The sequence below is a fragment of the Adelges cooleyi genome, unplaced genomic scaffold (assembly GCF_023614345.1).
Source record: "Adelges cooleyi isolate 19-005CV unplaced genomic scaffold, UGA_ACOO_1.1 ACOO_flye_CR_arks_rails_tigmint_CR_PRNA_13, whole genome shotgun sequence".
NCBI lineage: Eukaryota > Metazoa > Arthropoda > Insecta > Hemiptera > Adelgidae > Adelges > Adelges cooleyi.
In genome coordinates this window covers 83,883-96,497 of record NW_026095784.1, presented here as the reverse complement: position 1 = coordinate 96,497, position 12,615 = coordinate 83,883, and positions in this window count along the sequence as shown.

Below are 12,615 nucleotides of genomic sequence, written 5' to 3'. Positions count from 1 at the left end.
GTCTATATTTTTTAATTTCGTGTTTAGATTTGAGATAAACTCTTTACCGCTTGGTTAATTTCATTGCTAATATAGTACAGAATGTGTTACCGTTTAATTCGTGTAGCGTGTCTATTGATTAGAAATGGAACCTAAAATGCAGGGCTTGAATTACATTTTGTTTTTATTGTTTATTTATTTTTAATCTTTTAAAAATGTTGCATCTTTTAATTTTTTTGATAAAAGTATTAAAAGAACCTCCACTGTAATTTTTTTTGTTAGTATCGAATACTAATTTTTATAATTTATTATTAACTCATATTTTCAAATACTTACGTTCGAAGTTACCGTGTATTTTTTTTGGATAAACTAAAAACAATGACAACAAATTATGTTTCTAAAAATAGGCCATTATCTACATTATTTATAAATTATAATCAATTTTTCTAATACACTTCACATTATAACTAAACTTTGAAATAAATATTTGAGTAGCTAATAGTAGTTGAAAAAAAAATGTTTACATCACATATTTTAATTATTGCCATAATTTGATTTTGTTTTTCTATTTAAAATTTTAAGATCAATACTTTAAAGGCTTTATTGAGTTTTATATTTTAATGAAATATATATTTTATAAAAATAACCATGTTTAAGATTAGGATGAAATGGGATATACACCTTTGTGACAAAAGCAAATACAAATTTTTTTTTTTATATAAGTTCACAAAATATATAATTTAAATGTTTTTAATTTGATTAGCCTCTGCAATTATCATTTTTTTATTTTATAAATATAGTCAAAATTGTTAAAAATTTGTAAGAAATATTCATTAGATGCAGTATTGCTTAGGGTTCCACCAGGTTCAAATACGTTTCAAATGCGACAAAAATCTAAAATAATCCATTACCGTTGTTACAGTAATAAAATCAACAAAATAATTAAGATTTCAATTCTTAGACTCAATGTTTATTCGTACAACTTTTAATTATTATGATATTTTTTCTATATTCAGTAACAAGGTGTGATTTTTTTTTAATTTAGACCTTTTTATCTAGGAAAGTATCTCTCTAGTACGAGTTCTTATTTACAGACTTTTATCAGCCTGCAGATAAAAATGAAACATTTTTGTTTTTTAATAACATTCGCCGTTGTTACTGTTTTAGCAGTTGACATAAGTAATTATTATGTTTTTTATGTTTACATTCACCTACTCGAGGGAATTAAAAATTTAAAAAAAAAATACAATAATTAACTTTTTTTACAGCGGACTATAAGATTCAGATGGCCAAAACAAGTCAGTGGTTTTTGTTATCATATAAATTTAACTTTAAGTTTAAATATTGGCAAAAACTTATTTTAATATATTTGGTTTAGACAAACAACTCGAGCAAGCAGGAGGTATGAGTTTTAAAATAATATACTGGCACATACTTAGAGCACACTTACCTATAGACGGTGACTACTGAGCCTAATAAGTGTAAAAATGTTTCAATAAAATACTTATTATTATAACCGACTTTATAGCTCAACCAATTATTTGTTTATTCTAGAGAGATTGCATGAGGTAATCAGAAAATTTATTCGTGAAAAAACATTGATGGGTAATTATAATAATACTATACAAGATGGTCATTTTATCGTGAATACTCAATATCTCAATGGGCTTAATTAATAATTGATTTTTAAGTGTTTTGATGTAATGTGATCTTAATTTTTCACAAATTTGTATGTTACTATTTCCATTTCAAACTAATTATTTTTTTGTCAACTTTTGAAACTTACAACGCATACATATAACTATTTTTGGAGTTATTGAAGTTTCGAGTTTAAGGCAGGTGAAAAGGTGGAGTATAGTAGGGTTTGTCATCTGCGTGCATTTCGATATAACAAAAAAAAAAATTGGTAAAAATTGAGATCCCACCATGAGAAAAATCATTACAATTTTTTATTAAGCCCTATGAGGTATTGAGTGGTTCCCAATTAAATTATCACTCTGTATGATAAAAAAAAACAATTTTAGCTTAGAAAACAGTATGAGTTGATAGTGAAATACAATCTAAATTTATCAATCTAAATTTATCTTATCTTAAGTGACAACGCATAATATCTTATCATTTTATTATCTTCTAAGGAAGTATGGCACTTGCTTCACTTCAGAGGTTTTGTTCAGAGTTTCACTCTATGTTATGTAATAGAGCCATACCTACATTCCTTCCGAATTGATGATGATACCATTGTCTACAATAAAAAACTACAGCCAATATCATTAACTAATCCCTTTATATTATGTCAATTTCAGGGAAAATGGCTATAATGTTTGCTGCACCAGGTAATCATATTTCTCAAATGTATGGACGTATTTGAATATATTTTTATTACATAAAAAGTATAATGTTCTCGTTTTCAGAGGTGGCACTCGTTAAAAAAGGACTCAGGAGTAGTAACTCATATTAATTTATATTAAGTCATAGATGCATAATTTTTATAAATTGAGATTTATGATGTACTTCAATGAAAAGATGTCATTATGTACATTGAATTAATAACTTTTTTTTTCAATTTTAGTATGCATGTGTTACCAAACTGAATTGCAAAGAACAATAACCATGGTCTTAGGTAAATATCATAATTTCAAAATAAACAATTTGAGTTCAGTCTTTTAGTAATATGTTTTTTGCCAAATGTTTTGATGGTTATTCGAAATATAATTATTAAAATGTTTAGTAATTAGTCTAAATAAACTCAGTTTTAGATAATATTATAGATAAAATATATTAATGGTTTTTATTTACTGTAAAATTATTTAATATTATTGTTACAGGTATCCCTGTTCCTGAAATTGAAGAAAAAAGTGATTATAACTTCGCATTTATTTATTAGATCCTAATAGTCCTAAGTCTTAATTGCGTGACTTAATGATTATTGATTTTTTATTAGGTCCTAATATTTAGTTTAAATACAGTTTTAGATACTGTTATACCTAGATAAAATATAAAACTGGTTTTTGTTTATTTTATAATTATTACAATACTTTTTACAGATATTGAAAATTCTGATGACAGCTTTGATGATGAAAGTTCTGATGAAATTTCCGATAGGTCAAAGAAAAGTAATTCGGCATTTATTTGTTAATCGTACATAACCCTAAGACGTAATTGTATAAGTTAATTAATAATAATTTTTTGTTTTTGACATAAAATAGTATTCTAAATTATTTGAAAAATATTAGTCAGATTGACGTCAATATTTATAGATCCTAATATTTAGTCTAAATAAACTCAGTTTTAAATACTTTTATAAATAAAATATAAAAACTGGTTTTTGTTTATTGTATAATTATTTATTTTATTTTTACAGATATTGAAATGTATGATGATCAAAAGAAAAGTAATTACGCAATTGTTTATCCCAAATAACCCAAAGATTTAATCGCGTAAATTAATGATTGTTCATTTGTTTATTGTTAACTTCAAAACAATATTCTAAATTTGAAATGTATTTATCAGATTTATGTCAATATTTATAGATCCAAATATTTAGTCTAAAATCTAAATAAACTTGATTTAGATACTGTTATAGATGAAATATAAAAACTGGTTCTTGTTTATTATATAATTATTACAATTTTCTTTACAGATGTTGAAACTTCGGATGACAGTTCTGATTATGGAAGTTTTGACGGGGAAAAACAATGTAATTACGCATTTATTTGTTAATCGTGCATAACCCTAAGACTTAATTGTATAAGTTAATTAATAATAATTTTTTGTTTTTGACATAAAATAATATTCTAAATTTGAAATATATTAGTCAGATTGACGTCAATATTTTAGGTCCTAATATTTTGTCTTAATAAACTCAGTTTTAAATACAGTTATAGATAAAAAATAAAAACTGTTTTTTGTTTATTATATAATTATTTAAGTTTTTTTACAGACATAAATTATTCCGATGAAGAAGAGAAAAGTAACTACGCATTTATTTGTTAATCGTAAATAGCCCTAATTATATGAGTTAATGATTATTTATTTTTTGTTATTGGCTTCAAAATAATGTTCTCAATTTGAAATATTTTAGCCAAAAATATGTAAATATTTATAGGTTACAATAATTAGTTTAAATAAACTCAGTTAAATAATGTAATAGATAAAATATAAAAACTGGTTTGATCAACTGTATAATTTTGCAATATTTTTGTTATAGGCCCTAAAAAAAGTAAATACGCCTTTATCAATTAATCACAAATAACCCAAAGATTTAATTGTGTGACTTAATAACTGTACATTTATTGTTATTGTCTTTAAAATAATATTCTAAATTTTAAATAAATAAAAAAAATTGTTTGCTTATAGGTGTTTAGGTTCTTCATAACTTCATACAAAAGCAGAACAAAGTGCTAATAATAGATTATAATATTTTATTACGTTTTAATTATAAAAATATTATCATTTAAATATACACTAAAACATTTTTCATGTTTCTTGATAAATTTGCTCCAGAAGGTTTTCAGGAGCGTTTTGACCATAAATCAAGTCTTATATGATATACACTGTTCAACAGCAAACAGTTAATTTGGTGTCAACATTAGTTATTAAATAATAACGATTATTAAGTTGCATATTTTATATTTATTTAATTTTCTTATTGTATTATTTGAAACTTTCTAAAATAATTGTTTTTTTTATTCTAGGTTTATTGCACACTTTCAAGAATAAATTAGGGTTTGCATCAATAGGTAATTAGAATAATTATACAAAACATAAATAAAAAAACGTATATAACAGTATTGGAATTAATATAAAAAAGTTCAGCATTGATTTACCTCTATAAAAATTTATCAGCGATATATCATACAACAATACCGTGTATGCTTAGTTCTTACACTATATTTTTTTTAACTGACAAAAAAAATTGTTCATGTCAATGGTATACGTGAAACAATCACAAAACAAATAGTACTATAATTTAAAAGACCCATTTGCTCTGGACTTAAAAGCAGTGAGTATTAAAAGGCATATACTTAGTTTTAACAATAAATATTTACAAGTCTGTTAGTTTTTTTTAATATCTATTTCGAATATCAACAACTACTGACTCCTTGAATGAAACTTCTCATTATGCTCCTCATAAACCTATTTCAGTTTCAAGTATAGACAAATTACTACCTACCAGTTCATCATAAGGAAAGTTGAACAAACAAATTACATTGAATGTATTATGTACTCTATTAATAACACGAGCAATACATTTTTTTTATGTGTTATATTTTTGTCATGAACACGGTAATTTTTTGTTTTTTACAGATTTTAAAGACCGCGAATTGTTAGAACTTGGAAAAGCCAGAAGAGAGTTAACTGGAAAAGTTACAAAAAAAAATGCTCCAGTACATAGCACGTAAGTGTTATATTAAATTGTAATATTCACATTTATATTTTATAAAATAGACATATTCTGAAAAATGGTTCAGATGAACTTGAAAGTTCCCAGAACTTTAAATGGCAGAATAGAAATGTTAATTTCTTCGCATCATTTTGAATTTACCTCTTGTCTGAAGGCACCTATTCGTTTCTATTTAATTAACATAGACAATAACACATTTTTGGTTTTTTTTTTTACTGCTCAAGTAACAAAACTAAATATGACAACTATGGAAAGTGGTTGTTGACTGGTGTATTCAATTTTAGGTTGTTGTTTAATTGTTTATTTTGGTTATTTTTCTTTAATGCCCAATGAACTTTTTGTGATCGTCAATTAACAACACATTTCAACACCTCTTTTTTCACAAGAACTGTATGAGGTAATAATCTACAACAATATAACCTATTTCATATCAATTATCCTAATAAGTGATGACTAAATTGGTCAATTGTAAATATATAATACATTTATCCACCACTTACATTTATTTACAACAATATACCAAGAAAATAACCTATTTTTTATCAAACAACTTAATACAAGATGACTATAAAGTGGTCAATTGTAAATATATAATATTTTTCTACCATTTCCATATATTTTTCTTAAAATAAAACTCATACAATCTACTACAAAGTTATATTCAACAAGGCAAAACGTCATTTTCCATTTCCAATTTTTTATTTTTAATATAAAAGTCTGTATGTTTTTAATGAATTTAATTATGAAACAAACTACGGTTTGCTTTTTTAAGGTGCATTTTATAGAATTTTTATGAATAATAGATTATGATATAAAAGTGTGTCCGGTCATTTTATCTCCATTTGAAAAAGTCATTGACTGAGAAAGTCATGGCTGTTAAATACGGACAATTTGTATATTGTGTTTATACACGAGCGTTAGTTATGGCTTACACAATAAATAAATGCAATATCTAGTAAGTTAAGTTTGGAAAATGTTTAAATAAAGCTTTTTTAATTTTTTAGACTATAACGTCGATAAAGATTTCGAAGATATTCACCAGAATTGTCGGCTAATAAGATTCCACGCAAGTATAGTACACCCGGAATCGTATGTAATAAAAATTAAATGCTATGGTGATCGCAAATGCCTATTTATATCTATAGACAAAAGTAAGGAAACAATGCCTGCTTTGGGGCACGTTACACAATGAAAGTTTGTGATTTAGCTTAGAAAATAACCATCATTAATATAGTGAAAAGTATTCACTTGGAAGCTGTTATTATAATTTAGACTGGGAATCTTAGAGTTAACTTATTAAAAAGTATGCAATACTATAGTTATTATATAAAAATAATTGTTCCAAATCGTATTTTTATCCAAATTGTCAAATTTAATGTATCATGTAATAAATGTTTACGATTATAAACTCGTTTGTTGATTTTTATCGGATTGTACAAATTTGATTCTGTGAGAAAATATTTTGAAAATAGTTTCTTGATTTTTTTCATTCAACCCATTTATTGGCTTAATCTAATCCATTTAAGCCCTATGTCTCAACCACCAATCTTTATAGCTTATATTAGTTGTCTTTTTTTAAAACTTTTTTTTCCCTCATTCAGACTTAGCACGGATTAACGTGACCTCATGCCAGGAACATGCGTGTATATTTCCCGACCGTCCATAGGCTTTAACAACGGGTTCGGGAATTCACTTTCAACGTGTCTAGTTTTTTTGTGGAATTTTTTCCTTTTTTTGTGGTTAATAATTCTGGCTGTCGTTACGGCGGACGGAATTGCCTGCGACAATTACTCGAATGTCCCCGAGCATTCTCAGACTGGCAGGTGAATTCAATTAACAATGGCGAGGCGTGTACAGTATGTAAGAAAAGAGGTCGACAAAAAAAATATAGGAAAAAAATGTCAACCCCGTTGCAGTATATTTTTCAGGAACTCATTAGACCAAAGCGCCGTAGGTGTCTTTTTTTTTTTGTCCCTCGTCGTCGCACGAACGAGTCCAATCGATACAGCGAAGCTTAAACCGCCTTTACTGTGTTCTATTCTTGTCATTTGACTTTATTATCCGGTCGCACAGTGCCTTATTTTCTTTCAATAGAAGACAGCTTGAACTTCAAACGAAATATCGATACTAAAACGTTGGCGTAACTTCATTGTCGGTAATGTTCATATTATTAATGTGTTTTCTGGTGAAATCCAATCGCATTAAAGTAATTATCTCACTACAGTCGATTATAATAATGGTCGAGCTGCCGAGTGATTTTGGATTGTTTGGTTATGGGTTTTATAGGCTTTATACGATGTGACATGATGTCGAGCGCAAAGGAACCCGCGGTAAAATTATTCCATTGTCATTTCAGAGAAACTCTGAATTAGCTGCCTGATGAGAGAGAGAGAGAGAGAGAGCACGATGCTCCGATGTGAAACGTGGATAAACGCGTGGTCAACGAACCAATAGTCTACCGGAGGATAAATATATTGAAAATGTATGTAATAGACTTATGGCGTGAAACAAAAACGTGTCAAGATATTCGATGATTGATTTTGTACAGCTGCCACCTGCGTGTCGGGAAGATTTACCTATACTTGGTTCGGGAACGCGATGACTAAGACGTCGCAGCTAATGTAGTATCATATTGCAATAATAATTATTGTTCCGGGAAATGTCTGAACACACGTCAACCGCGGTAAAGCTCGTTTAATGGCAGTTTTGCCGGAAAATAATAAATAACATCCACCCCGGCTTAGTCGTGGTCGTGTACAACCGAACAGGTGTTTGTGTATATTTTATTAATCGCCGGGACCTGCCGTTATTATTCAGACGAGTTCCATCGATCAGTCACGTCAAACGCGGCCATATATACATAACAATAAAGTATAATATACTAGCTACTATTAATATTATACCCGTGCGTGTGTGTTTGTGTGTTATACACAACACACGCCGGCGTGCATAATAGTATAATGTACACGGTTTTTGTGTACATACACTGCATTATATCGGCCGACAATGATGATGACGATAGTGATTGATCGACAATTGTTATTGGAGAGATAAGCGCCACCCGAGTACAAAAAGCCAAACATTTGCACGCGAAACGAGCTTTTGTAGCTTGTACTGAACTAAATAATAATAATAATAATGATAATACGGGCTGTGAAGTATTTCCCGGCCTAGGACGTTGGCATGGCTTAAACGTACTAGGTAATCGCATATCTCCATCAACATGGTGTTCGGTGATAAAAACCAAATTGCAGTATCAATATTTAACATTTCTCATAAATCAATTTTCGTGGTTCGCCAGGAAAGTAAGTGCCTAACTAACAAATTCATTCGACTATCCTTATGTATATCCTAACATATCCTAATGTATCCTAATATATCCTTATATATCCTAATATATCCTAATATATCCTAATATATCTAATATCCTTTTATCTTTATATATCCTTATATCATTATAACCTAATTAGGAGTACCTTTTTTGGAGTACCCAATCTCTTATCTCTAATAAATAATCACTTACAACCGCTAGAGTACCTAATCTCTTATCTCTTTTATCTTATCTCTCATCTCTTATCAGATGATTATTTATCAACCGCTAGATTGCGCTACAAGCACATATGTTCTACGGTAACGTTCAGCGTGATGCACAGATTTTCTTATTGACCCCCAGCCAAAAGACACATCCATGACAAAAACGATTGGTTTTCAATTATTTAAATATTAATCGTTTACAACGTTTCACGACGATTCGAATTGTCTAATAGCAACCATGTTTGTCAACGTTACTAGCTTTTTTAAAATTTCCTAGTCTTTCTGGTTGGTAAATTTTTAATTAAATTTGCTTTGCGTGCCCATAAATAACACTGCAACGTTTTCGTTGCTTCAATAGATGGAATTTTAAGTGGTTTAATTTTAAATAAATTATAGTATTTGCGGGTAACATAATACTATGTTTGTTTGATTTCAGTCCGGTCATTTTTTTTGCTTTATACAACATACTTTGTGCGTGCCTGCCGGTTGGTCATATACATTTCATGTAGCTTAATGAAATGTTTATTTTGGTTGGTCTTTTTTAAATTAATTTGTTTCATTACACGCCGTGGTAGCTATCTTTGCAGATGTTTGCCACTATATCGTGTACATACAAATATATAATACTATGTTAATAATTAAAATAGCGAAAAGCAAAAAAGGCAAAAGCGATTCCTGTACTATTGCATACTAATAGAGTCAGTGGCAGCGTTTGTTTAGGATTTATTAACTAATGCGTTCTACAGCCACAAACCGTTGTGTGAGTTATACATATATTATATTATTATATTGTACAAAACAAATTGCTTTTGACGATTTTCCACAAAACGGCCGTTCGCATAATGGATACTGTTATAGCGTGAATAGTATATAGAGTAGTTAATGTAAAATCAATAACGCTATAATTAATCATCCGCTAATTATTATGGTCGCGGTTGCGAAACGCGCCGTACCATTCACCGTTGAACAAAATCTGTGTAAAGGATCATTTGTGATTTTTAATTTAACATATTATGCTGCTCGCCGAATTTGGGGTTATTTGTGGTCTACACGAACTCGGTGTGTAATCATTGGCTGTACTCTCGGTACTTGCATTAACGCCGTTTGCATTGCAATAATTATTATATATTAGAAAGTATCCAATCTCATCTGGTATGCTACTACGGAAATTCGCTGAAACTAGGCATGTGCAACACGTGAGAGTGAAGTAACACAGCCAACAGATATGGGAAAAATTGTTTTAACTGTTTATGTGACACTGATTTAATGACTTTCAGTCGTTATAATTCCTGTAGATCCGAGTGTTACTTCTTACATCCCAATATGCTCTGTCTCCGCCATGCTCGACTGCATTCTTTTGGATTTTATCGCTATTGGCAGAGTATTGCTTTGAGCAGGATAAATATTAGCACATAACGTCCACCGTAGAAAAACTTCATTGCAAACCCGAAAGTGATTAAGTGATTATACTTTTCCGTCGCGACCCCTTTAGATTCTTAATAATGGTCTTTTCTTTTCGTTTGTCATCTCCCGTGATCGAGATGAAGATGTACAGTGCAGATAGATATCTATCTATCTGCGATAGATAGTCGGCGATAAAAGCTTAACGATAAAAAAAAACAAAAAAAAACTAACGGCGAATATTTGAATATATATTCAATATTAACTCTTAATGGTGCGATGGCAAAAAAAAAAAAATTGAATTGAATCACAATAGTAAGTATCTATATGCTTCAATATGAACTATACGAAAAGCTGTTTACATTTTACTTTAGGAGGCATGTTTACTGAACTTATTAGATAAGTAAATAATATTAATTTAGTATTAATTGACAATATATGGTCTGTGTGAGAAATAAATAGATTTCTTCGTTGTAAATTAGTCATTCAATCATTGTGAAAACAGTACCTTATCTGCTCGAAGCATCGAAGAACACTCTTATAAAAATTTAACAAAGGCAATTATCCGATTTTGATTAAATCGGATCCTTAGAATTACAGTAAATGGACAATGGTAATAATTGTAATAGAGAATATATTTAAATGTTTTCATCTAATTCCAGATCATTGAAACTTTATTAATAATTTATTAAAAAATGTTGACTGGTCAATAACCAGTTTGGAGTGTAGCTTTTTAAATTTCAGCAAATTGTTCTTGTTGTAAAAATGTAATTACAAATGTTAGTATCTTCCCAGATTAGTATTTTCATAGTATATCAAAATAACAATGTTCTTAATAGGACAAATTACAAAATTAAAATTGTTTCAAAAGGAATTTAGTGGCTTGCGTCGAACGAATCACCCTGACCAGTGGGTAATAAAATAAAACCATTATTGGTTATTGCGAGCAGAGGATTGGGCTGGGAATAACATTGGGATGCAACAAAACACAACGGCGTGCAGGTCATTGGATACAATAATAATTATAAACCGTACCCGGTGCGGCCGTCAGCTGCTGGCCAAGGGGAATATAAACCACACATGACTTGAGCCCACGTGTCGGTTTTGTCTGGGGATGAACAAAAAAAAATGCCACTGAAAATGTTTTTAATGTCAATGAAGACCCCGAAAACGGGCGAAATGTGTTAATACAACAACAGCACTAATGACGGTTATTGTGCGACATCTGTGTGTTTGTTATTATTTTTTGGGTCGACACTTTAGCGACTCAAAATTTCGGCAAAGCGGTTAAAGTCGGTTATTATTATTATTACTTTTTTTTTTGTCTTAAGCCCTACTGCAGCCGGTTCAGTACCCGCACACAACAACCGTACACTGGGAATCACTCGGGAACTTTTATTTTCACAACAAAAAAATTCTTGAACAATCTAATCTATTCCTCCTCCTCTTATTTTTCTACCTTTATTAAAGGTCTATGTAAATATTCAGGTGATACGGTTCTTTAACAATGATCATTTAGACACTTAGTGTTAGAGGTAACATAACCTGAATGGAGTTTAATGTTGAGCGACTACAAAAAATTGTGTTATTTTTCAACGCATTATTGTGTGCTAAAATCCGAATTTGCAAAACTGTCTATGCGGTTATGTATTGATTCAGAAAAGTGTTTTGTGTACACAGTGTACTCGTTTGTTGTTCACATCGATACGAAACTTAAAAAATAAGACAGTAAGAAAAATGAAAACATTTGTGTGTTTTTACAAGGTATTTTATATACTAATAACGTATTCATGAGTAAGAAACTTTATAAAACTACGTTATTTTCTATTAAATTAATGAAGAATTATTTTATACTAGAGAAATAAAAATGCCCTTAACCCCTTTGGAATGATTTCCTCGGAAGTGTTAATATAGGTAACACTTTTCTCTATACGACCACTAAAGATTAACAGAAAATAAAAAAAAGTAAAAGTCGAGTGAATCGGACTAGTTATTTTATTTACACATTTTTAAGTATTATATAAAAATTATAATACAATTTTTTTTTTCAAGTACATAATGAAATTTATTTTTTATTTACTAAACTTGTTTTATATTAAACAAGATAAATATGCTAAAATATTTTGTTAATATAACATGATTTATTCGGTAAGTTCATTTAGGTTAAAAGAAAGTTTAAATGCTGTAATGCTTGACTTTATTTCGAAATTGTGAGTTTCCATAAAAATACATTTAATTTTCCTATCTGTGTCCATTGTCATCTTACTGATACAACTACAATCAACTGGTAACAAACG